The sequence below is a fragment of the Amblyraja radiata genome, chromosome 21 (assembly GCF_010909765.2).
Source record: "Amblyraja radiata isolate CabotCenter1 chromosome 21, sAmbRad1.1.pri, whole genome shotgun sequence".
NCBI classification, from domain to species: Eukaryota; Metazoa; Chordata; class Chondrichthyes; order Rajiformes; family Rajidae; genus Amblyraja; species Amblyraja radiata.
In genome coordinates this window covers 8,860,498-8,886,308 of record NC_045976.1, presented here as the reverse complement: position 1 = coordinate 8,886,308, position 25,811 = coordinate 8,860,498, and the positions used below count along the sequence as shown (strand labels likewise).

Here is a 25,811-nt window from a genome sequence, read left to right as displayed (position 1 = left end):
GAGTCATAGAGTCTCACAGCGAGGAAATAGACCCTTCGGCCCAATTTGCCCACTCCGGCCAACATGTCCCATCCACACAAGTCCCACCTGCAGGTGCATCACGTGCGCGAAAACGACACGTGCGTCGTGACGTGCAAATGACGCCCAAGTGGGACAGGCCCTTTACACATTGCAATAGTACCTGCCTCAACTATCTCCTCTGGCAGCTCGCTCCACACTCCTGCTACTCTTTGTGTGAAGAAGTTACACCTCATGTTCCTATTAAATCTTCCCCCCCCCCTCACTTGAAACCTATGTTCTCTGGTTCAAGAGTCAAGGGTCAAGAGTGTTTTATTGTCATATGTCCCAGATAGAACAATGAAATTCTGACTTGCTGCAGCACAACAGAATGTGTATACATAGTATGATATGACAAACGAGAGATAGAAAAAAAATGTTTAGTGTGTATATATACACATACTCACAATATATATAAATATATATACACACATACTCTAAAAAACAAACAAGATAGTGCAATAATAATAATAATAGTCTATTGTAGTTCAGAGCTTATATGAGGTTGTAGTGTTTAATGGCCTGATGACTGTAGGGAAGAAGCTGTTCCTGAACCTGGACGTTACAGTTTTCTTGATTATTAGTTAATTATTTTGCATTGCTTGTGCAGAGATAGAGTGAGAAGCTTTTGCGTGTTATTTAATTAAATTAGATTCTACCATACATGAGTAAAATCAAGCCATGCACATGTACAACAGGTAGAGCAAATGGGAAAGGTACCAGCGGGCAGAATATAGTTGGTTAGCATTGTGGCGTGTCAGTTCCAGAGACAAAGTCCAATGTCGCATGTAGGTAGGTTGGAGAATCGACATTGTTCCCCAGCTTATGATTAGGACCGTTCAGACTCTTGGTAACAGAGGGGAAGAAGCTGTCCCTGAGTCTGGTGGTGCGTGCTTTCAAGCTTCTGTACCTTCTGCCTTAATGGGAATGGGGAGAAGGACTGACCAGGGTGGGGATGGTCATTGCTTATGTTGGCTGCTTTCCCGAGGCTGTGTGAAGTGTAGATGGAGTCAACAGTGGGGGAGTTTGGTCTGAGTGATGGACTGGGCTACGTTGACTCCAATGAGATTTTGACATCACACAACTGGACCACAGCACTGCTGTCTATGAACCCGAAGACAGACACAAAATGCTGGACTAACTCAGCATCTCTGGGGATCGCTGGTCGGCGCGGACTGGGTGGGATGTTTCTGTGCTGTATCTTTAAACTAAACATAAACTAAAGGCAGGAGAATGGGGTGAGGAGGGAGAGATAGGTCAGTCATGATTAAATAGACTTGATGGGCCGAATGGCCTAATTCTGCTCCTATCACTTATAAACTATGAACAACACTACGTTTCCAGTGGACCTATAAATGTTGACCGCGGTGGTCATATGAGGGGAATAAAGGGAAATACATGCGGTCTCGCCAACAGTCTGTCTGTCCCTTCCTTTGTTTTTTTTAGCATGTGTTAAATGTATGTTTTAGTGTTCTTTAGTTTGTTTTAAGTGTGGGAGGGGGAACTTTTTTTAAATCTCTTACCTCGACGGAGATGCGATTTTTTCCCGTATCGTATCTCTGTCCGCACCGCGGCCTAATACCGTGGAGCTGACGACCTCTGCTGGAGATCGACTTTGGGAGCTCCAACCACGGGAGCCTGCGGACCTTTACATTGTGGAGCTCCCTGTTCCTTGGTTAGAGACCGACTTCGGGAGCTCTAACCACAGGAGCTTCGATCGCCCCTACGCGGGTGCTTCGATCGCCCCGACGCGGGGGGTTCGACTGCCCCGTCCACGGGAGAATAAAGGGGGAAGAAGATCGGACTTTATTGCCTTCCATCACAGTGAGGAATGCGGGGAATCCGCTGTTATGTTAACTTTTATGTAGTTGTTCGTCTTGTTGCTTTTTTTCAGTATGGCTGTATGGTAATTTGAATATTACTGTACCTTAATACCATGTGACAATAAAGGGCCTATGAAACCTTAAAGAGCTACACGTTGGTGCAGCAGTAGAGTTGCTGCCTTATAGCGCCTGCAGCACCTGAGACCCGGGTTCGATCCTGACTACGGGTGCTCTCTGTACGGAGTCTGTACTTTCTGCCCGTGACCGCGTGGGTTTTCTCCGAGATCTTCAGTTTCTTCCCACACTCCAAAGACGTACAGGTTTGTAGGTTCATTGGCTTGGTGTAAGTATAAAATTGTCCCGTAGTGTGTGTAGGATAGTGTTACTGAGCGGGGATCGCTGGTCGATGCGGACCCGGTGGGCCGAAGGTCCTGTTTCCGCGCTGTATCTCTAAACTAAACTATACTAAAGGATGTCCACCCTATTCCTCAATGCCAGTGAAAGAAAGGATGTGCACATCACACATAAATTGCACATCAGTCGTCGAGAAGTCTAACTAGCCCAATTATGGGCCACTTCCGTTACCATACAAACTGCGTACATGCAAATAACAACCGTGCCACATTATGGATGTGAATTCTTCTGTAATTAAATATTTTAATTAAAATGCCAAGAGCCGCTCCTAACAATTTGCTAATTCCGGGTCAGTTCCAACCCTATAATTTAACTTCGATACGGCAGCCTTATGTAAATGGATCACTTTTGGACTCAATCTAACAAGAAGGCAATCAGAATGTCGTAATGACAGACTTTTAATCACCAACCAGTAGTTTGCCATTGTTCACATCTCCTTACCCTGTCATGAAGAGACCACATAACAGATAGCTGTAAACTTTCATCTTTCCCGAGTAAAAGCTTTGGATGACACTGAAGCCATTTTTTGACAATGCCTGCTCTTTTGTAGAACGCCCAGTGCTATTGAACAAAACATGGAACATTACACCAGCTTTGTCTGAATACCATAGATGGAATCTATTCCCACCACAGTCAGACGGACTGAGAACTGGAGAAATGGGGATTGGCGACACGGAGACGCAGCGGTAGAGTTGCTGCCTCACAGCGCCAGAGACCCGGGTTTCAACATGCATACGGGTGCTGTCTGTACGGAGTTTGTGCGTTCCCCCTGAGACCGCGTGGGTTTTCTGCGGGTGCTCCGGTTTCTACCCACGCTCCAAAGACGTACAGGTTTGTACGTTAATTGGTCTCAGTAAAAACACTGTAAATTGTCCCTAGGGTGGAGTGCATGGGATGAGCGTATGGTAATGTATTGAAGTAAAGTTATTAGTTCAAATAACAGCCCTGAGGGTTGGAGTAACATCTTGGTACTTGGAAAGATTTGATTAATGTGCAAAGATTTGATTAAAGAACAGTTCTTACTGTAATCAATGCACCTCCTTCAGTTTGGCAGAAGGCGGTGCCATGCGGATCAGTATGGAGTCCTCACCGGTTTACAGTTTACATCAAAACTTACAATGAAAAGGCAGAGTAGAAATTACACAAATTAAATGATGTCTCAAAACTGGATGGGAAATGCGCTGTGAACTGGGCACAGGAAACGTGTGTGAAGGAACTGTAGATGCTGGTTTAAACCAAAGATTGACACAAGATGCTGGAGTATCTCAACGGGACAGGCAGCATCTCTGGAGAGAAGGAATGGGTGACGTTTCGGGTTGAGATCCTTCTTCAGTGTGAAGAAGGGTCAGGACCCGGAACGTCACCCATTCCCTCTCTCTAGACATGCTGCATATCCCGCTGAGTTCCTCCAGCATCTTGTGTGTGACTGGACACGGGAGCTAGATATAGGGAACTGCAAATGCTGGTTTGGCAAACAAAAAAAGACACTAGGTGCTGGAGTAACTCAGCACATCAGGCAATTGACTGTCGCACTGAGTTACTCCAGCACTTTGTGAATGGTGGCAGAGGAGAGGAAAGGGATACAGACAGGCTGGTGGGGAAGGAGGAAGCAGATGGGACACAGTGTGGGGAAATCAAGGTTGCCACTTTGTTGGGAAAAGTGGAAGTGCCAATTTGTTCAATACCATCAGTGAGACTAATGAGGCTAAAGGTGGGGATGAAAGGCAGATAGTCCCTGGATGTAAACAGAAGCCTTGGCAACTGAAACACAAGCCTCTGCCTAAGGGGTGGCACGTTGACCCAGCGGTAGAGTTGCTGACTCACAGCGCCAGAGGCCCGGGGTCGATCCTGACTACGGGTTCCACCTGCATGGAGTTTGTACGTTCCCCCCGTGACCGCGTGGGTTTTCCCCGGGTGCTCTGGTTTCCTCCCACACTCCAAGGACATACAGGTTTGTAGGTTAATTTGGCTTTGGTAAAAATTGTAAATTGTTCCCAGGGTTTAGGATAGGCTTAGCGTACGGGAATCGCTGGTCGGCGCAAACCCGGTGGGCCGAAGGCCCTGTTACCACTCTGTATCTCTAAACTAAACAAAACTTAAGGTGAGGGGGGAAAATTTAAAAGGAATCTGAGGGGTAATGTTTTCACACAGAGGGTGGTGGGTGTATGGAATGAGCTGCCAGAGGAAGTAGTTGAGGTAAGGACTATTGCAAAGTTTAAGAAACAATTAGACAGGTACATGGAGAGGATATGTTTGGAGGGATATGGGCCAAACGCGGGCAGGTGGAACTAGTGTTGGTCGGTGTGGGCAAGTTGGGCCGAGGGGCCCTGTTTCCACGCTGTATCATTCTATAACTCTATGACACTATTATATTACAGACTCTATAAAGAGATGAGCATCTCTCCAGAGATGCTGCCTGTCGCGCTGAGTTACTCCAGCATTTTGTGTCTAGCATGGTTCCTCCTGCCTTTCTGTGGCCCTTGTATCCGGCCGACTGTCTTACTGCCTGAAACAACTAACTCCGAGACGAATATAACAGAGTTTGGCTCTGTTTCAGCTCGTATCCTGCAAGGGAGTCATGTTGAGTTTGTTAGTATCATGTACAGTCCGATTTACTTTCATTGTGCATGGATGTGCACTGACTTAAATTAACCCCAAGTCACTGAGGGAATGTTTGTGCGTGCTTTTAATTACAATCTGCCTGGCAGATCACAGGTCAGGTAAACATTGGGCCATAATTCCCATCTGACCTGTTGGATTAAACTGATTATTCATGGCTTGTGTCGTTATGTTTATTTTTGGTAGGGGGTGGGGGGGGGGGGGGGGGGGAGTTGGGAGATGATGGGGAGGGGAAAGGAGTGTCGATCAGGATTGCCCGGGGCTGAACACAAATCCTTTTTAATAATGTGTAGGAAGGAACTGCAGATGCTGGTTGAAACCGAAGATAGACACAAAAAGCTGAAGTAACTCAGCAGGACTGGCAGCATCTCTGGAGAGAAGGAATGGCTGGCGTTTCAGGTCGAGACCCATCTGAATCCTTTTTAATAATATCAGGCAATTTAGTCCAAGATGGGAAGTGAAGAGAAGCCCACAACAAAGGGTCTGGTGCCGGCAGGAGTATAGAGAGCGAAGACGTTTTCTTGTTACACATTGTCAATGAGTTCCACATCTTAAAGCAATCGGGGTGGCACAATGGCGCAGCGGAAGAGGTGCTGCCTCACAGCGCCGGTGAACCCGGGTTCGATCCTAACCTCGGGTGCTGTCTGTGCAGAGTTTGTAATTTCTCTCTGTGACCGCGTGGGTTTTCTCCGGGTGCTCCGGTTTCCTCCCACATTCCAAAGATTTGTAGGTTAATAGGTTTGTAGGTTAATTGGCCCACTATAAAATGTCCGTGTGTCGGATGCAAATGGGTTCTAACATAGAACTAGTGTATCTAGTGTAGACACAAATGCTGGAGAAACACAGCTGGTGCAGCAGCATCTATGGAGCGAAGGAAATAGGCAACGTTTCGGGTCGAAACCCTTCTTGGACATAGGGTTAAGGCAAGAGGGACAAGATTTAATTTAACCTGAGGGGCAACCTTTTCACACAGATGGTGGTGGGTTTATGGAACAAGCTACCAGTGGAGGTAGTTGAGGCAGATACTAAAGCAGCATTTAAAGGATACTTTCATGATTAGTGCGGGTGTCAGAGGTTATGGGGATAAGGCAAGAGATAGGGGTTAGGTGGGAGAGATAGATCGGCCATGATTGAATGGCGGAGTTGACTTGGATGGGCCGAATGGCCTACTTCTACTCCTATCACATGATCTTATGATGACTAAGTCAAGTACATGGAGAGGGAAGGTTGAGAGGGATATGGGCCAAACATGGTAAAATGGGCAGGAGGGAACTGCATAATCTAGTTTGTTCCACAAATGGACACAAAATGCTCGAGTAACTCAGTGGGTCGGGCAGCACCTCTGGAGAAAAGGAATGGGTGGCGTTTAGGTTGGAATTCGTCTTCGAAGGGGAAATGTGACGAGTGTAGATGGGGCACCTTGGTCAGCATGGGCAACTTGGTCCTGTTTCCATGCCCTATGACAATATGAGTTGGGAGATCTGATAGATATTAGCCTAAAATTCACTTAATCCTTTATGCTTGACTCGATCTGACCAGATGTCATATTGATATGAAGGATGTTATTTAATATTCCATTATAAGCAGTGACATTTTACTGAATGCGTGGAATTTAACAAAGCTTATTATAAAGTTAGCATGCTAAAACTGTACCTTCTGGATTGGTGCTGAACCAGAAACTAAACAGTGCGTAAGAACGCGGCCTCTATCAAGTAAATGAGATTGCTTCACGCTTGACTTTCAAGACAAAATATTGTTTACGGGTTTGTTATGATGGTGCACGACTGATGTCTTGTTCAAACCGATTGCTCTTTTGTTGTCTATCCTGCTAATAAGCCTGTCGCTTTCCAACGAGAAAGGTCATGGATTCCAATCCCAGTCCAGTTCCTGAGCACTTAATCTAAGCAAGACTCTCAGTGAGACATAGACCAGTACAGCACATGAACAGGCCCTTCGGCCCACCGAGTCCAGACTGCCATCCACACTTCTTCTGTTCTCCCACTTTCTCATCCGCTCCCTGCACGCTAGGGACAATTTACAGAGGGGCCAATTAGCCTACAAACCCGCACGTCTTTGGGACGTGGGAGGAAACCGGAGCACCCGGTGGAATCCTACACGGTCTAAAGTGAGAACGTGCAAACTCCACACACGCAGACAGCAGCCGAGGTCAGGATCGAAGCCGGGCCTCTGGCGCTGTGAGGCAGGCGCTGCTCCCCCGTGCCGCTGCGCTACCGTGCCGCCCTCTATTGACTGGTTCACTAACTGCTTTGGAATAGGGCGAAGATGTGAAAAATGGGTTATAAATCTGTTCAGAATGTAAAGCCGATTTTTTCCATCGGGTGACGGGATTTGTGAAAACAGCATTTGATCCCGTTATCCCTGCCTTCCGCCCTCACTTTCAACCATCTAACAACCTACCTTGGTAAGAAATTGCCAGATAACCCAGCAGGTGTGAGAGAGGTTTTTTTTTTAATTTCAGAACTCCAGCGGCTACGTTTTTGTTGTTTTTAGTAATCATTTGTTTCTTGCTTTGCTCAATCCTCTGAACAACTTGCAATTATATTGTGTGTCACCGTCTCCCAGTGCTCATCACAGCTCTATTTACTACCATTGTGCTGTTACTGTTGCAATGCAGAAGACACAGGAGCCAAGCTGCATACACAAGCTCTTGCAGTGCAGTAATAACTAGATAAGCTGTGTTACCGATATTGACTGGGGGATAAATACTATGCTGGGGACAATTTCCTTATTCAGAATAATGTCATGGAAACTCAGCTTACAAATAGTACACAATATCATGTGGACCCAGCCCAGACCATCGCACAAGCCAACCTCCCCTTCCATTGACTCCATTTATCCCTAACGCTGCCTTGACAAGGCCAGCAGCATAATCAAGGATGAATCGCACCTCTTCCCCCCTCTCCCATCGGGCAAAAAGTATAGAAGTGTAAAAACGCACACCTCCAGATTCACGGACAAATTTTCCCCGGCTGTTATCAGGCAACTGAACCATCCTACCACAACCACAGAGCAGTCCTGAGCTACGATCTACCTCATTGGTGACCCTGGGACTATCTTTGATCGGACTTTACTAGCTTTACCTTGAACTAAATGTTATTCCCTTATCATGTATCATTTCACAGTGAATGGCTCGGTTGTAATCATGTACTGTCTTTCTGCTGACTGGTTAGCACGCAACGGAAGCTTTACCTTGGTACACGTGACAATAAAGTAAACTGAAATTGAAACTGAAACTTACACTGTCTGAAGAAGAGTCTCGACCCAAAACATCACCCATTCCTTCTCTCCAGAGATGCTGCCTGTCCCGCTGAGTTACTCCAGCACTTTGAGTCTATCGACAATATTACAGACCTCTTTCTAATGGATTTCAGTTATAGCGGACGGTCTCTTTAAGAACACATGCTTCAAAGATTCAATTCAATGATATTGGATGTGACGTATCTAGGTACAGCAAAATTCTTTGTATTTGCATAAAAGCCATAAAATCATACGGCAGACCTCACCTCGGCAGTACACAAGAGTTGCCATGTTTCTATCGGCAACAAAGTTAAGGCCCTGTCCCACTGTACGAGGTAATTCAAGAGCTCTCCCGAGTTTAAAAAAAAAATCAAACTCGTGGTAAGCACGTAGAATGTACGTAGCAGGTACGTCGGAGCTCGGGACGTCTCTTAGCGGCTCGTAACGCTAACGGCAGGTACTCGGGAAACGCGGTAAGCTCGTGAAGTCTCGTGAAGTCGTGAAGAACATGTTGGAAAATGTTCACGAGAGCCCCGAGTACCTACGAGCGGCTATTACCATAATTCTCCGAGTTCGAATCGGGGGAAACTCGGGAGAACTCTTGAATTAGCTCGTACAGTGGGACAGGCCCTTTACCAAACGTTAATCAAAGAGTCTTAAATGGTTCGCCAGTTTGTGCGGAATGGAAGCTACAATGTACAGATCTTAATTCACTTTCCAAAAAAACAAAAAAATTCCACATTCTTAATAAAAATCAATTCAAATATCCATAGTAAGCGAGGTTGCTCCATTGCCAATCTCAAAACATGGGTTTAAAGGTTTGGAAGGTTTAGAAGGATGTGGGCCAAACGTGGGCAAACGGGACGAGCTCAGATGGGGCATCTTGGTCAGCATGGATGAATTGGACACCAGCCCGGTCCCCCCTTCATTCTTGGCAGCCCCCTAGCCGGGTCCCCCGAAATTCACGGCGGCCCTCGTAACCCAGGCTGTTAGGCACACGGCTATTGACATTGACAAGGCACTGGCATTGACAAGGCATTGGAATTGACAAGCAATTGTCCCCATCAACACTCAACTCGATTAAACAATGTAAAGGCTCTGTCTCACAGTCCCATATAATATAACCATATAACAATTACAGCACGGAAACAGGCCATCTCGACCCCTCTAGTCCGTGCCGAACACAAAATCTCCCCTAGTCCCATATACCTGCGCTCAGACCATAACCCTCCATTCCTTTCCCATCCATATAACTATCCAATTTATTTTTAATTTACTCACGAATTTACTCACGAACTCTTCCGAGTTTTCCCCTTGATTCGAACTCGGAGAATTACGGTAATAGCCGTTCGTAGGTACTTGAGTTCGAATCAAGGGGAAAACTCGGGAGAGTTCGTGTGTAACTCGGGAAAGTGGGACAGGTCCTTAACAAATAGCCTTTAGTATTTTTAGCTTGCAGAAACAAATATACACACGGAACCGCACGGAAACCTTGGGTGGGGCGCAAAGTCTCCAGAGGTTCAAGTTCCTAAGTGGGACAGGGGCATTAGACAGGTACATGGATAGGACAGGTTTTGGAGGGATATGGACCAAACGCAGGCAGGTGGGTCTAGTGTAGCTGGGACATGTTGGCCGGTGTGGGCAATTGGACTGAAGGGGCAGATTCCATGCTGTATCACTCTGCACTCTATGACGCTATGTGGATTATTGGTACCGGAAGATGTTCAGAATATTATGGAGACACAGATCTAAGCTTCACGGATGGTGAAAGTTGAGAGAAAGTCAACAGTCATTTTTCCATCTCTCCCCCAGTTTCTATCTACTGATGTTAATGGAAGAGACTGCGGAAATGCATTTGCCTGTCAGATGAAATCAAGCCCAGCTTCAGTGTGTTGTCAGTTTCAGAACGGCACTGTTGTTTTAAGTAGTTATATTGTCCCACGCATTTTATAATTGCTGAAAGGTTTTGATCAGACAGTGACTGATATTTTTCCGCAGTTTATGTGGCAACGCTTAGAGGGGGATGAGTGAAAATCATTGCATGTCAGTGACAAAAAACTGCAGAGAATTATGGACGCTGCTCAGACCGACCTCCCAGGAGCCAAGCTGCACACGCAAGCTCGTGCAGTGCAGTAATAACTAGATAAGCTGTGTTACTGATATTGACTGGGGGATAAATACTATGCCAGGGACAATTTCCTTATTCAGAATAATGTCATGGAAGCTCGGCTTAGAAATAGTACACAATATCATGTGGACGCAGCCCAGACTAAGCGCACAAACCAACCTCCCCTTCCATTGACTCCATTTATCCCTAACGCTGCATTGGCAAGGCCAGCAGCATAATCAAGGATGAGTCGCACTCTCTTCTCCCCTCTCCCATCGGGCATAAGATGGGCTGCGGAAATGCATTTGCCTGTCAGATGAAATCAAGCCCAGCTTCAGTGTGTTGTCAGTTTCAGAACGGCACTGTTGTTTTAAGGAGTTATATTGTCCCACGCATTTTATACTTGCTGAAAGGTTTTGATCAGACAGTGACTGATATTTTTCCGCAGCTTATGTGGGACCGCTTAGCGGGGGATGGGTGAAAAATCCTTCCATGTCAGTGACAAAAATTACAGAGAAAATATGGACCGACCTCCCTTCCATTGACTCCATTGACACCTCATGCTGCCTCGGCAAGGCCAGCAGCAAAATCAAGGGCAAGTCTCACCCCAGCCACTCCCTCTTCTCCCCTCTCCCATTGGGCAAAAGGTACAGAAGTGTGGAAACACGCTACTCTAGATTCGGGCATAGTTTCTTCCCAGCTGTTATCAGACAACTGAACCATCCTACCACCAACCAGTGAGCAGTGCTGAACTACTATCTACCTAATTGGAGACCCCAGGACTATCTTTAATCGGACTTAACGGGACTTTATCTTGCACTAAACGTTATTCAAGGTATAATTTAAGGAATAATTAATGGAATCAAGAGATATGAGGGAAAAGCAGGAACGGGGTACTGATTTTGGATGATAAACCATGATCATATTGAATGGTGGTGCTGGCTTGAAAGGCCGAATGGCCTACTCCTGCACCTATTGTCCATGTTTATATATTTCTATTTACATTATTCCCTTTATCATGTATCTGCACACTGTAGATGGCTCGATTGCAATCATGTATTGTCTTTTCACCGGCTGGTTAGCACGCAGCATATGCTTTGTATCGCGATATATATGACAATTAACTAAACTCAACTCACAAACTATCGGTTTGTGAGTTGCCTCTCTGTTCAACCCATGTTACGCAAACCTTAGAGTTCTTTAATCTTCATTCCCCTGGGTCTGTAGAAGGCTCTCAATGCGAAAAGTCACCTATTTCTTTTCTCCAGAGATGCTGCCTGACACGCTGAGTTACTCCAGCACTTTGTATCTATCTTTGGTGTAAACCAATATCTGCAGTTCCTTCCTATATTTTTCCCCTGTGAAAGATGAGCAGAAAGCTCATTGTGAAAAGCCAGCCAGAAACAAAGCGAGTCGTTAGGTAGACCTGAGAGTGTTTAGATATGCAGTGTGGAAACAGGCCCTTTGGCCCACCGAGTCCGTGCTGACCAGCGATCACGCCGCACGCTAGCTCTATCCTACACACACTAGGGACAATTTATAATTTTACCGAAGTCAATTAACCCACAGACCTGCACGTCTTGGGATTGTGGGAAGAAACCGGAGCACCCGGAGAAAACCCACGCAGTCACAGTGAGAACGTGCAAACTCTCCGCAGACAGCACCCATGGTCAGGATTGAACCCGGGTCCCTGGCGCTGTGAGGCTGCAGCTCTACCGCTGCGCCACCGTGCCGCCCAAAGGCATAAGTGAGTGTTAGAGTCGTAAAGTATTCCTTCTTCTCCCCCCCCTCCCCCGCCCGTCGCTCATAAGACACAGAAGCAGGAACGCGCGCGTCGCCACACAGCAGCGGGTAGAGCTGCTGCATCACAGCGCCAGAGAAGCGGGTTCAATCCCGACCACGGTTGCTGTCTGTACGGAGTTTGCACGTTCTCCCTGTGACCGGGTGGGTTTTCCTCAGGTGCTCCTGTTTTCTCCCACATCCCAAAGAGTTTGTCGGTCAGTCGGTCCTCTGTAAATTGCCCCTAGTGTATAGGGAATGGATGCGAAGGTTGGATAATACAGAACTAATGTGACCGGCTGATCAATGCTTGGCATGAACTCAGCGGGGCTTGTTTCCATGCTGTATCTTTTAATTCAAACCAAAGGGTCCAGACCAGAAACTCCACCTGTCCATGTTCTGCAGAGATGCTGCCTGACCCGCCGAGTTACTCCAGCAGTTTTTTCCTCTCTGTTATCAGGCTTCTGAATGGTCCTTCCATAAGCTAGGGTACTGCCAGATTAAGATAGACACAAAATGCTGGAGTAACTCAACGGGTCAGGCAGCATCTCTGAAGAAAAAGGACGGGTGACGTTTCAGGTCGAACCCAACGTCAGACAGAACCTGTCCAAGTAATCTTCACACTGTGTTTTTGATTTTCTGTTTTTGGATTGAATTCTGTTTTTAATTTGTGTCTCTGTGATGTCTTTATTACTTGTTATATTCCGATTAAATGTTATTCCGATTACTATGTAAGGTGTCCTTGAGATGTCTGAAAGGCGCCCATTAAATAAAATTTATTATTATTATTATTACCACATTGCAGACAGTAGACTTTGTCCATGGAACTGGCGTACCACAATGCTGGGAACTACATTCTTCAATTTTTCCCTTTGCTTTTTTACCAATTGTACTTGAGTTTAGCTTGATTGTATTAATGTATAGTATAATCTAATTTGGCAGGTTAGCATGCAAAACAAACCATTTCACTGTACCTCAGACACACATGGAAATAACAAACATACTGTCTATTAAAGGGTGGAAGATCTCTCTCTGTTCACAGTGTTACGGCAATTAGTATTGGGGTACTGATTGGGGATGATCAGCCATGATCACATTGAATGGCAGTGCAGGCTCGAAGGGCCGAATGGCCTACTCCTGCACCTATTGTCTATTGTCTATAGTCTGATCACCATTAACATTACATAACATTAGGGCACGGTGGCGCAGTGGTAGAGTTGCTGCCTTACAGAACCAGAGACCGCGGTTCCATCCTGACTACGGGTGCTGTCTGTACAGAGTTTGTACCTACTCCTGACCTGGGTGGGTTTTCTCCGAGATCTTCGGTTTCCTCCGACACTCTAAAGACGTACAGGTTTGCAGGTTAATTGGCTTGGTATAAATGTAAATTGTCCCGAGTGGGTGTAGGATAGTGTTGGTGTGCGGGGATCGCTGGTCGACGCGGAATCGGCGGGCCGAATGACACTGATTCCGCGCTGTATCTCTAAACTAAACTACACTTAATTACGCATTCGGAACATTCCTGCACTGCATGGATGCAAAGATAACGTCTTCAAAACCACTCAGGTGGTATGTGGATGTTAGCGGAATCCTACACACCTTCTGTTCATGAAACAATTCTCCCAAGCCAGTGGGTTTGTCAGGTTGTCTCATACTCTGGTTAAATGTATGTGCTATGCTTTGTGATCAGTGCGACCAAGCTTAACGAAGGCATCAGGAGTAGTAACCCATCATCCAGCTTTAAGCATAGATGCTCGCAGTCTCACATGTCAGCTGGTCCCGCCCTGGATCCTTGCCTCAATTACTAACCATAGATGACACTTTGATGTTCCTATTATCCCACCGCTCTGAGCTAGGACCGACTCGCTACCTTACAACACACAATGCGCGGTGGGAGTAACTCAGCGGGTCATGCCGCATCTCTGGAGGACGTGGAGAGGCGACGTTTGGGGCGTTCGGGAAAAGCGATAGAAAAATTCCCGGAAGACTATTCATTCCGGGAGGAGAATGAAGAACGAGAGAACACTGGAATACGGGAAAGGCCACTCAGCAGTGGGAAGTCCTAAAGCAGTTTTCCCACCCAAAGGGGCATGTTGGTTGGCATGGGCAAGTCGGGCCGAAGGGCCTGTTTCTATGCTGTGTGACTCTATGACTCTATCCGCAGTTTCTTGTATCTCTCTCTGAAATATCGTCGCAAGCCGCTCAATTCAAGGGCATCTAGAGACGGGTAATAAATGCTGGACTTGCTGGTGTCAGTCGGATCCTGACAAATGAATGACTGAAGAGAGGGTCCCGGTAGTTTAAGGCCCCAGCCCCCTGGTAATCATCAGATACCACCCAAGAAGACAGTCTATAAACTTGAGAGTTAATCTCGACCGCCTCATCCATCAGTGAGCGAGCAGTGCATCAAGCCGATGATGGATGTGAACTTATTACAGGGCTGTCACTGAGGTACTTACTGCCATTTGTAACTCGCTCTAGATCTGACACACTTTTTATTACACATTCGCATTAAGTCAACCCTGGTCACTGCCACGAGTGAATTGAGAACCCTTGCTGAAAGAATCCTTCCCTGCACTGAAGTTAAAGACCAAAGGGTCTCCCAGTCCAGAGACCGGAATAAATATTGTTACAAATAAATTCTTTGTTAAACTACGAGATGCAAATTCCTGCGTAGAGCTCTAGGGGTGAAGAAAAGGAAGTGCCTGATTGATTTAACAGTTTGAGATATACCGAGCCTGCAAACTGCTTATAGCCAAATTTATATTTTTGCAAGGGAAATACAGGCAAGTTTCACAGTTACTAAAAGGTGTGAGTTTACAGCTTCCTAATCGACAGTGTCAAACTAACCAGCTGCAGATAAAATAATCCTGCTCCCAGTCTGACTGAGCCACGTTCGTTTTGCTCTCTGTAGCTTGCAGCTCGTCTTCAAGTGTGTGGATGGTCGATGGATGCACGGTGGTGCAGCGGGTAGAGCCGCTGTCTCACAGCGCCGGAGACCCAGGTTCGATCCTGACCTCGGGTGCTGTCTTCCTGTGTGTGTGCGTGTGGAGTTTCCACCTTCTCCCTGGGACTGTGTGGGTTTCCTCCGGGTGTTCCGGTTTCCTCCCACATGCCAAAGACGTGCGTGTTTGTAGAATGATCGGCCCTCTGTAAATTGCACCTCTGGTCCGTAGGGGGTGGATGAGAAAGTGGGATGACATGGAACTACTGTGATTGGAGGATCGCAGGCTGGCGCAGACTCGGTGGGCCGAAGGGCCTGTTTCTCTAAACTAAACTAAGCTAAATTAAAATGGTCACAGCATCCACAAGAACGTTAGCTGACGACAATATACAAAGCATCATTCTGTTTGAACCAAAGGCAGGTTGTACCTAGAAAGCCTTTGTAGATGTTGAAATACCTCTTCCTTACTTCAGGGCTAAAGCTTCAATGTGGAAATTCAGTCAGCTTTTATGTCCCTATTTTGCCTTGCATCTTGCATTAATATAATGAGACAGCTATTTGTATGCGTGCATTAAACTGGAACAAAGCCTTATTACAGTGCAATATCCAACGTTTACTAGCAAGTTTGCTTCACAGAAACAGTGGTGCAGCGGTAGAGTTGCTCTACACAAGGACCAGTCTCACCCCAGTCGCGCCCTCTTCTCCCCTCTCCCATCAGGCAAGAGGTATTGAAGTGTGAAAAAGCACACCTCCAGATTCAGGGACAGTTTCTTCCCAGCTGTTATCAGGCAATTGAACCATCCTATCAACAACTGAAGAGCGGTCCTGAGCTACTTTCTACCTCATAGAAGACCCTCAGGCTATCTTTAATCGGACTTTACTGCACTAAACGTTATTCCCTTCATCATGTATCTCCTGTACACTGTGGATAGCTCGATTGTAATCATGCATTGTCTTTCCGCTGACTGGTTAGCGTGCAACAAAAGCTTGACAATAAACTAAACTAAACTCAACTAAACGTACAGCGTCAGGGACCTGGGTTAGATCCTGACTATGGGGGTGCTGTCTGTATGGAATTTGTACGTTCTCCCTGTAAGTTTACTTCATAGAAACAGTGGTGCTGTAGCAGTGGTGCTACAGTAGAGTTACTGCCTTGCACACAGACGAATGTTCCTGGGATCATGTGGGTTTCCTCCAGGTGCTCCGGTTCCCTCCCACACTCCAAAGACGTGCATGTTTGTAGGTTAATTGGCTTCTGTAAATTATCCCCAGTGTGTAGGGTGGTGCTAGTGTCATGTCGCGGGGTGACGCCTGTCTGGTCGTGAGTAGCCGCCCAAAGAGTCGTACCTTTTTCTGGACGCTGCTGGATTTTTAACATTTTGAAAATGTTCGGCGACCGGCTGCGACCATGACGGGTGCCGGCAAATAGCCGAACAAAATCGCATAATTGGGACAGGCCCGTTGAGAGTACCCCTCATCAGAAGGATAGCAGCAGTTTAAGAAGGCCTTACCAGTGATCACCCAGTTGCCAACACGCGAATAAGTTCAATTCAATTTCAGTTCAATTTTAGTCTATTGTCACGTGTACCGAGGTACAGTGGAAAGATGTAGTTGTGCATTAACCAGCCAGCGGAAAGACTATACATGATTCCAATCGAGCCATTCACAGTGTACAGATACATGATAAAGGGAGTGTGTGTATGAAGGAACTGCAGATGCTGGCTTAAACCAAAGACAGACACAAAATGCTGGAGTAACTCAGCAGGACAGGCAGCATCCCTGGAATAATGTAGGTTACACACAGAGAGTGGTGAATCTCTGGAACTCTCTGCCACAGAAGGCAGTTGAGGCCAGTTAATTGACTATATTTAAGAGGGAGTTAGATGTGGCCCTTGTGGCTAAACTCGCTAGAATTTAGGAGATTGAGGGGGGATCTTATAGAAACTTACAAAATTCTTAAGGGGTTGGACAGGCTAGATGCAGGAAGATTGTTCCCGATGTGGGGAAAGTCCAGGACAAGGGGGTCACAGTTTAAGGATAAGGGGGAAATCCTTTAGGACTGAGATGAGAAAAACTTTTTTCACACAGAGAGTGGTGAATCTCTGGAACTCTCTGCCACAGAAGGTAGTTGCGGCCAGTTCATTGGCTATATTTAAGAGGGAGTTAGATGTGGCTCTTGTGGCTAAAGGGATCAGGGGGCATGGAGAGAAGACAGGTACAGGATACTGAGTTGGATGATCAGCCATGATCATATTGAATGGCGGTGCAGGCTCGAAGAGCCGAATGGCCTACTCCTGCACCTATTTTCTATGTTTCTATGTTTAGTGCAAGGTAAAGCTAGTGATGTAATAAGATCCATACACTGAAAGGCCTGTTTCCACACATTATCTCTAAAGTCTACAGTAAAGAGATGACAGGATGGAAGGGATAGCATCAGAAGTTCCCTTCAAACGTGCAGCCCCACACGCTATTTCCCCCCCCCCCCCCCCCCCGGTTCCCTTCCTCGGGAGATCCCCTTCGATCACTGCGGCAAAACAGGAAGCGCCCTAGGACGAATGTCATCATCGAAATTAGCAGAGCAGTTTGTATTTATAGCAAATATGCAAAGAGGCCAATTTTCCCTCATTCTTTGTCAAGTCGCACATGGGGCAAGCATTAGCTGCCTGATAATACCAGCGCATTGTTTCACAAGCGCGGGGAAGGAACCGTGCCAAATGTCAAACGTTCGCAGTCATTATACAGCTCAGAGTGCTTTGCTCTTTCAGAAAGCAAACAGCCATCGCTACTTTGGGAAGCATATGCATTATTCAACCCTCCATGTCTAAAGTCTTCACTGTGCCCTGAAACTGTGTGCTTCCCATACACAAGACGGGATTTGTTTATCTCGATTTCTCAATCCCAATGAATGAAGGAATTCCGATTCATTTTCTTATCAGCTCCCTTTAGGTTTAGCGGACTTTGAGTCTAGTTTAGCTTCCTTTAGAGATACAGCTTGGAAGCACAGGCCCTTCGGCCCACCGAGTCCACGCTGACCAGCCATCCCCGCACACACCAACAGATGCAATGGACAACTTTACATTTATACCAAGCCAATTAACCTACAAACCTGCACGTTTTTGGAGTGTGGGGGGAAGATCTCGGAGAAAATCCAAGCAGGACACGGGGAGAACGCACAAGCTCCGTACCGACAAGCACCCGTAGTCAGGATCGAACCCGGGTCTTTGGCGCTGCAAGGCATTAACTCTACCGCTGTGCCACCGTGCCACCCCTAAATTATAAAAGTTAATATCCACAACATTAAGGCTAAACATCTCCCAAAGTAATGCGGATGCTTTTCCTCAACAGCTACATGGCGTATATATAAAAGAAAAAATATAGACTATAGGACCTAAGAGCAGAATTAGGTCATTCGGCCCATCGAGCCTGCTCTGCCGTTCAGTCACGGCCGATCTATCTTTCCCTCTCAACCCCATTCTCCTCCCTTCTCCCCATAACCTTTAACACCCGTACAAATCACAAACCTATCAATCTCCACCTTAAAAATACCCAATGACTGGGCCTCCACCATCTTCTCTGGCAGTGAATTCCACTGATCACCACCCTCTGGCTAACAAAATTCCTCCTCATCTTCATTCTCAAGGGGTGTCCTTTTATTCTGACCCTCTGGTCCCAGTACATTCCCTCTACATCCACTCGAGCTAGGCCTATAATATATGGCCACTCCTACACTTTTATCCTATCATATGTTATGAAAGTGGCAAATGCTGGAAACACACAGCAGGTCAGGCAGTATCCGTGAAAAGAGAAACTGTTTAAGTATCAGATCAAGACCTTGAGAGTTGTGGATGTAGCCCAGTCCATCACGGAGGCCAGACACCCCAACATTGACTCCATTTGCACTTCACACTGCCTCAGCAATAAAGTCAACATGATCAAAGACTTGTCCCACCCCGGTCATTCCTCCTTCTCCCTGCTTTCGTCAGGCAGAAGGTACAGAAGTTTGAAAACGCGTGCCACCGGACTTGGGAACAACTTCTTCCCCTCCGTTACCAGGCTTCTGAACGACTCTTCCGATTCACCTCTACCCCATTGCGGACATTGGACTTTGTCTCTGGAACTGGTGCGCTACAATGCTGAGAACTATATTCTGCACTCTGTATCTTCCCCATTGCTCTACCTATTGTACTTGAGTTGGAATGATTTGTATGCATGGTATACCCAATCTGTTTCGATGGCATGCAAAACAAAGGTGTTATTTAGTTTTCTTAGGTTTATTTTTGAGACACAGTACAGACACAAGCCCTTTGCCTCACCGGGTCTGCGCCAACCAGCGATCCCCGCACACTAGCACTACCCTACACACTGGGGATAATTTATAATATTTACCAAAGCCAAATTAACCTACAAACATGTATGTCTTTGGAGTGTGGGAGGAAACCAGAGCACCTGGAGAAAACCCACGCGATCACGGGGGAGAACGTACCAACTCTGCACAGACAGCACCCGTAGTCAGGATTGAACCTGAGTCTCTGGCGCCGTAAGGCAGCAACTCTACCATTGCGCCACCGTGCCACCCTATTCACTGTACCTACACCGAAATCTTTCATCAGGCGCTCAGGACTGAACTGACAAAGGGTCTTTGAACTGAAATGTTAGCTGTTTCCCCTTCCTCAAGGTACTGCCTGACCTACTGAGTGTTTCCAGCAGTCTCTGTATTTTATTTCAGATTTCCAGCATCTGCACTTTAAACAAAATTGTAGATCACATTGTGATTCACCAAAACAAAACGGGCAAAACCACAGTCTGAAGACTAATAATCGTCAGTCTGACCCAAAGGCTAGAATTACATTTGCTGACTTTAATTTAAAAAAAATTGTCTGAAGTAAATGACTGTCCTGTGTGTGAGGAGTGACTCAAATGCCTGGGAACTGTAAAGGATACATTAGCAAGACTGACCCATGATGAACTAAAAATAAAAACTTTTAAAAGGACCAGAATGGTGCCTGGATTAGTGGGTTCCAGCTACAGGGAGAGGTTGGATAGACATGGATTGTTTTTTTCTGGAACGTCGGAGGTTGAGAGGTCGAATGTACAGTAAATCCTTGCAGGGCGAGGAAGAGCTTGTTGGTGCATCTTGTGAGCTGGGGGTGGCATCAAAAGCCGGGGCTTGGAGCGGAGGGGGAGGCGATGTGATCCAAGGGTGGCGTGCACAGGTCCGTTCACTATAACCAAAATCCATTATAAAGTGATAGTGAAAGAGCTAATAGTCAATTCTAAAACGGAGTCGTTCTTCTACAAAAGCATGGACGAGTAGAACAAAAGCATGGTGCCAAGTCTGAATGACTTTGTACATTATATGGAACACAATATGGAGGACAGGTTGTCTTTTCAATAAAGACAATAAGGTGGTGGCCTGCGTAATAACACGTGCTTCTTTTCAAGGCCATAAAGAAGCCAAGATTGAAAAAAATAGCTGACGCTCCAGAGATAAGTAATAACTTGTTATTGGATGAGCTTGATTTTTACCCAGCTTTCCTATTCTGAAAGGCTGCAGAATCTTTCAGTCATTCCATATTCAGACTTGGTAGGAGTGTTTTACTGATAAGAAAAATGTATAATTGTGCTAACTTTCCATTGTTCTGTGAGTGGAGCCCGAGAAGCACTGAGCAATGTTTGTGCTCATTGTAGGTCTTGCCACTCCCGTCTGATGAATCAATTAAAGATTGCCATGGTTTACCTTTAACAGTTTTTGTTGCCATCTGCTTTTTAAGAAACACACGTTGACACTAGGTGGATACAGGTGAGGGGGGGGGGGGGGGGGGGGGGGGGGATCTGATAGGACAAAGGCCAGAGATGAAAAGACAAAAAGTGTGAGATCAAGAGATATGGAGAGAAGAGGCTTGATATTGTGCCCAAAATTGTGAGCAATTTTGGACACCATATCTGAGGAAGGATGTGCTGGATCTGGAGAGGTTCCAGAGGATCCCAGGAATGAGTAGGTTAACCTATGACGAGCGTTTGTCTACACTGGGCGTGTATTTTCTGGAGTTTTGAAGAATGAGGGGGGGCTACAGAATAGGCTTCGATAGAGTGGATGAGGAGAGGATGTTTCCACTAGTGTGAGAGTCCTTAATCGCCTCCAAATTAAAGGACGTTCTTTTACGAAGGAGATGAGGAGAAATGTCTTTAGTCAGAAGATGGTGAATCTGTTGAATTCTTTGCCACGGAAGGAGGCCAAGGCAGTAGATATTTTTTAGCCAGAAATAGATAGATTCTTGATTGGTACAGGTGTCAGAGGTTATGGGGAGAAGGCAGGAGAATGGGGTTAGGAGTGAGAGATAGATCAGCCACGATTGAATGGCAGAGTAGGCTTGACAGTCCGAATGGCCTAATTCTACTACTATTCCTTATGACCTAATAGGTGAAGGCAGAGGAAAGAATAAAGGGGAAGGGGGAGAAGGGTGATGGCGAGAAATAGGTGCGCATGCAGGTGGGACACAGGGAAGATGGGGGCAAAAGGAGGGGGGAAAAGGGGGGTAGGTGTTTGTAGGTTAGTTGCTTAAAATTGGAGAATTCAATGTTCATACCGCTGGGTTGTAAACAACCCAAGCAGAATATAAGATGCTGTTCCTCCAGTTTGTGTGTGGCCTCACTCTGGCAATGAAGGAGGCCCAGGACAGAAAGGACAGTGTGGGAATATGGGAGAGAGAGAAAATGGTTAGCAACCAGAAGATCCAGTAGACCATAGTCGACCATTGCAAGGATCAGCGAAACATACGCCGAGTCTCTGCACGGTGCTCATTGAGATGCTCAATGGAGGTTATTAAAGATATCTCTGGTTCTCTAACTTTAACTCAGAGCTGTGAGGCCTTTGGCTGAGAATGAAGTGCTGGGGACGTTCACATGGTCTACCAGCAGCAGATGGTGGCCATCAGACTGGAGATGGTGACTATCAAGAGTGGAGGTGGTGGCTATCATGGTGGAGATGGGGGGCCACCAGAGTGGAGATGGTGGCTTCCAAGTGTGGAGATGGTGGCTTCCAAGTGTGGAGATGGTGGCTTCCAAGTGTGGAGATGGTGGCTACCAAGTGTGGAGATGGTGGCTACCAAGTATGGAGATGGTGGCTATCAAGTGTGGAGATGGTGGCTAACAAGTGTGGAGATGGTGGCTACCAAGTATGGAGATGGTGGCTATCAAGTGTGGGGATGGTGACTTCCAAGTGTGGGGATGGTGACTACCAAGTGTGGAGATGGTGGCTACCAAGTGTGGAGATGGTGGCTACCAAGTATGGAGATGGTGGCTATCAAGTGTGGAGATGGTGGCTACCAAGTGTGGAGATGGTGGCTACCAAGTGTGGAGATGGTGGCTATCTTGGTGTATATGGTTGCTGAGATACATCAGAGGAAAGGCGCACACCCCCTTCCTTCCCCACCCAAACCTCCATAGCGCCACCTTGCCTGGGAGGTTTAATTTAGTTTAGTTTATAGTCACGTGCACCGAGGTACAGTAAAAAGCTTTTTGTTGTGTGCTATCCAGTCAGCGGAAACACTGTACATAATTACAATCGAGCCGTCCGCAGTGTACAGATACAGGAGAAAGGGAATAACGTTCAGTGCAAGATTAAGTCCAGTATTTTGTCCTTTGCAACGTTTCCAAACATCTGGGAGAGAGCCACTGGGATTTAGGGAAAGAAATCGGATGTGAGGCTGATTGACTTGTTCCTTCAGCTGTTTGAGCTGCTGCCGCACAGCGCCAGAGATCAGAGTTTGATCCTGACCTCGGGTGCTGTTTGTGTGTGTGGAGTTTGCGCGTTCTCGATGTGACCGCGTGGGTTTCCTCCGGGTGCTCCGATTTCCTCCCACATCCCAAAGACGTGCGGGTTTGTAGGTTAATTGGCCCTCTGTAAATTGTGTAGGGAGTGGATGAGAAAGTAGGATTACATAGAACTAGTGTGAACGAGTGATCGATGGTTGGCGTGGACTCGGTGGGGGTGAAAGGCCTGTTTCCATGCTGTATCGTTCAATCAATCAATCGATCAATGAGTTGGCATGAAGGAGCTGATAAGTTGTATCTATGCAAGTTTGACACTCAATTCCAACCTAGTTCATCTGACGTCGACAAAGAGTAATAGCCCTGTCCCACGGTACGAGTTCATTCCAAGAGCTCTCCCGAGTTTTAAAACAATCAAACTCGTGGTAAGCATGGAGAATGAACGTAGTGGGTACGTCGGAGCTCAGGGACGTCTCTTAGCGCTAACGGCAGGTAAGCACGGGAAGACTCGTGAAGATTTTTCAACATGATGAAAAATGTCCACGAGAGCCCCGAGTACCGACGAGAGGCCATTACCGTAACTCTCCGAGTTCAAATCAGGGCAAACTCGGGAGAGCTCTTGGAATGAACTCGTACCGTGGGACAGGGGTTTAAAGCATAAAATTGTGCCTGTTTTGATTCCCATTAGGGTAAAGTTAGCAGATCAGAAATTATTTTATTGTACAGCAATGTTCTTGGCTTTTAGCTTTTATAGAAAGGAGTTCAATGGAAACTCGTAGTTTAGTTTAGTTTGGCAATACAGTGCGGAAACAGGCCATTCGGCCCACTGAGTCCATGCCGAACATGATCCATATTATCTGTCTGCACGTGATCCATATCCCTCCAGGCATGTCCACTTGCCCGTCTAAAAGCCTTTTAAATGCCAATATTCTAACTGCCTCCACCACCACCCCTGACAGTGCGCTCCACACACCCACCTGTGTCAGGCTCATGTGTCAGGCTCATCGCCTTTAAACTTTGTCCCTCTCACCTTAAAGCTATACCTTTTAGTATTTGGCATTTCCACCCGAGGAGAAAGGTTCTGATTGTCTTCCCTCGCTTGATATACTTCCATCAGCTCCTTCCCTCAACCTCTGGCCCTCCAGAGAAAACAATCCAGGTCTGGCCAAGCCCTCCTTGCAACCCAATGGACTGAATGTCCTCTTTCTGTGCTGTGTTAAGTATCTGCAAGACCAATCATCACAGTACACTGGGTCCCGGTAGCTGTTAGTAACACAGAACATAACTGTGCTCTTTGTGGCTTGTTGACACAGGTGAAGCAAGAGGGATAGCCAAAGAAAGCCTCTCTAAATATCGCACACATAGACCCAATTCATGAAGTACACTGGCGGACATTGTCTCATTGACTGACCATGAGATGTGGTGGATGTATGAATAGATCGTTAGGGCATCGTGAAGAAAAAGTTAGCAATGGATTGCAGGCACTCCCCGACTTATGTTGCAGGCGACTTATGTACACTCACACTCACAATAGCATTCTTTAACCTGTTCAGTGCCAGCCCCGATACACTCGGGACATGGCCAATAGAGGGAAAAAAACTTGGTAGTGAGCAGGTTAAGCCCACTGATATTTATAGGGGCATCAGGGTGGCACAGCGATAGAGTTGCTACTTTATAGTGCCAGAGAGCCAGGTTCGATCCTGACTACAGGCGCTGTCTGTACGGAGTTTGTCTGTTCTTCCTGGAACCGCGTGGGTTTTCTCCGGGTGCTTCGGTTTCCTCCCAGACTCGGTGGGCTGAAGGGCCCGTTCCCGCGCTGTATCTCTAATCTAAACGTTGGTCTGTGCTGGAGCTCGCCCCCGTGGTCTCTGGTTCAGAGCTCCCCCGTGGTCTCTGTGATGGAGCTCCCATGTGGTCTCCGTGTCGGAGCTCCCCCCCCCGTGGTCTCTACCTCAGAGCTCCCCTCTGTGTTTTCCACATTGGAGCTGCCATGTGGTCTCCGTGTCGGAGTTCCTTGATAAAACACCTTCTCTCTCTCACTGATTCCACCACCTTCTCTGGCAGCGAATTCCTTTCTGTGTAGAAAAAAAACTTTCCCTTCAAAGTTCCTTCCTCTCACCTTAAAACTATGCCCTCTTAACATAGAACATAGAACAGAGAACAGTACAGGATCAGGCCCTTTGGCCCACGATGCCATCTGCTGCCTCAGCGCCAGAAATGCAGGTTTGATCCCAGGAAGTGATGGTAAAACTAAAAGATCCTGACCTTGGGTGCTGTCTGTGCGGAGTCTGCAGATTCCCATTGCGATCTCACTTTTTAAAATTTGATTAAAGGTTACACCGTGGGAGCAGGCCCTTCGGCCCACCGAGTCCACGCTGACCACCGATCTGCCGCTCACACTAGTTCTATGTTATCCCACTTTCTCATTCACACCCTACACACTAGGGGGAAATTTACAGAAGCCAATTAATCTAGAAACCCGATGTGGGAGTAATCCGGAGCACCCGGAGGAAACCCCATGCAGTCACTGGGAGGACGTGCAAACTCCACACATACAGCACCCGAGGTCAGGATCAAAACCGGGTCTCTGGTGCTGTGAGGCAGCAACTATACCCGCTGCGCCACTGTGCCACCCTTGGATATAGTGTAGCCATACGGAGTGCAGGGCTTGCAATGTATGGTGATCCCTCTACACTTGAGTTGCAAGCAGCAGGCTCAAGATACCTATAATTAACAGCCTTTGTTACCCTGCTGATACCGACAGTCAACAATATACAACTGGTTCTTGATCTTGTGGGGTGGTAAATGATAAATGATTCCCATTATAAACCCAAAATACCAACAATATTTAGCAGGATAAGCAGACTTTAGTACTTTCTGCTGCAAGTTCAGAATGTCAGCATTTCTTTCTTATATTTCAGCATTGTGTTGAAAGCACTGGGGAATTCCCTGACTTCTGGGCATTACTGAATGCAACCAAACCACATCAGTGCAGCTGGTAAAGCCGCTGCCACACAGCGCCAGAGGCCCAGGTTCAATC

At 46.7% G+C, this 25,811-nt stretch overlaps 1 protein-coding gene across 7 annotated transcripts in view; it reads right to left on the bottom strand.

The window, feature by feature from the left end:
* sox5 (SRY-box transcription factor 5) overlaps window positions 1-25,811 on the bottom strand; it is a 382,969-nt gene that overhangs the window by 26,875 nt on the left and 330,283 nt on the right. The window lies entirely within an intron of this gene.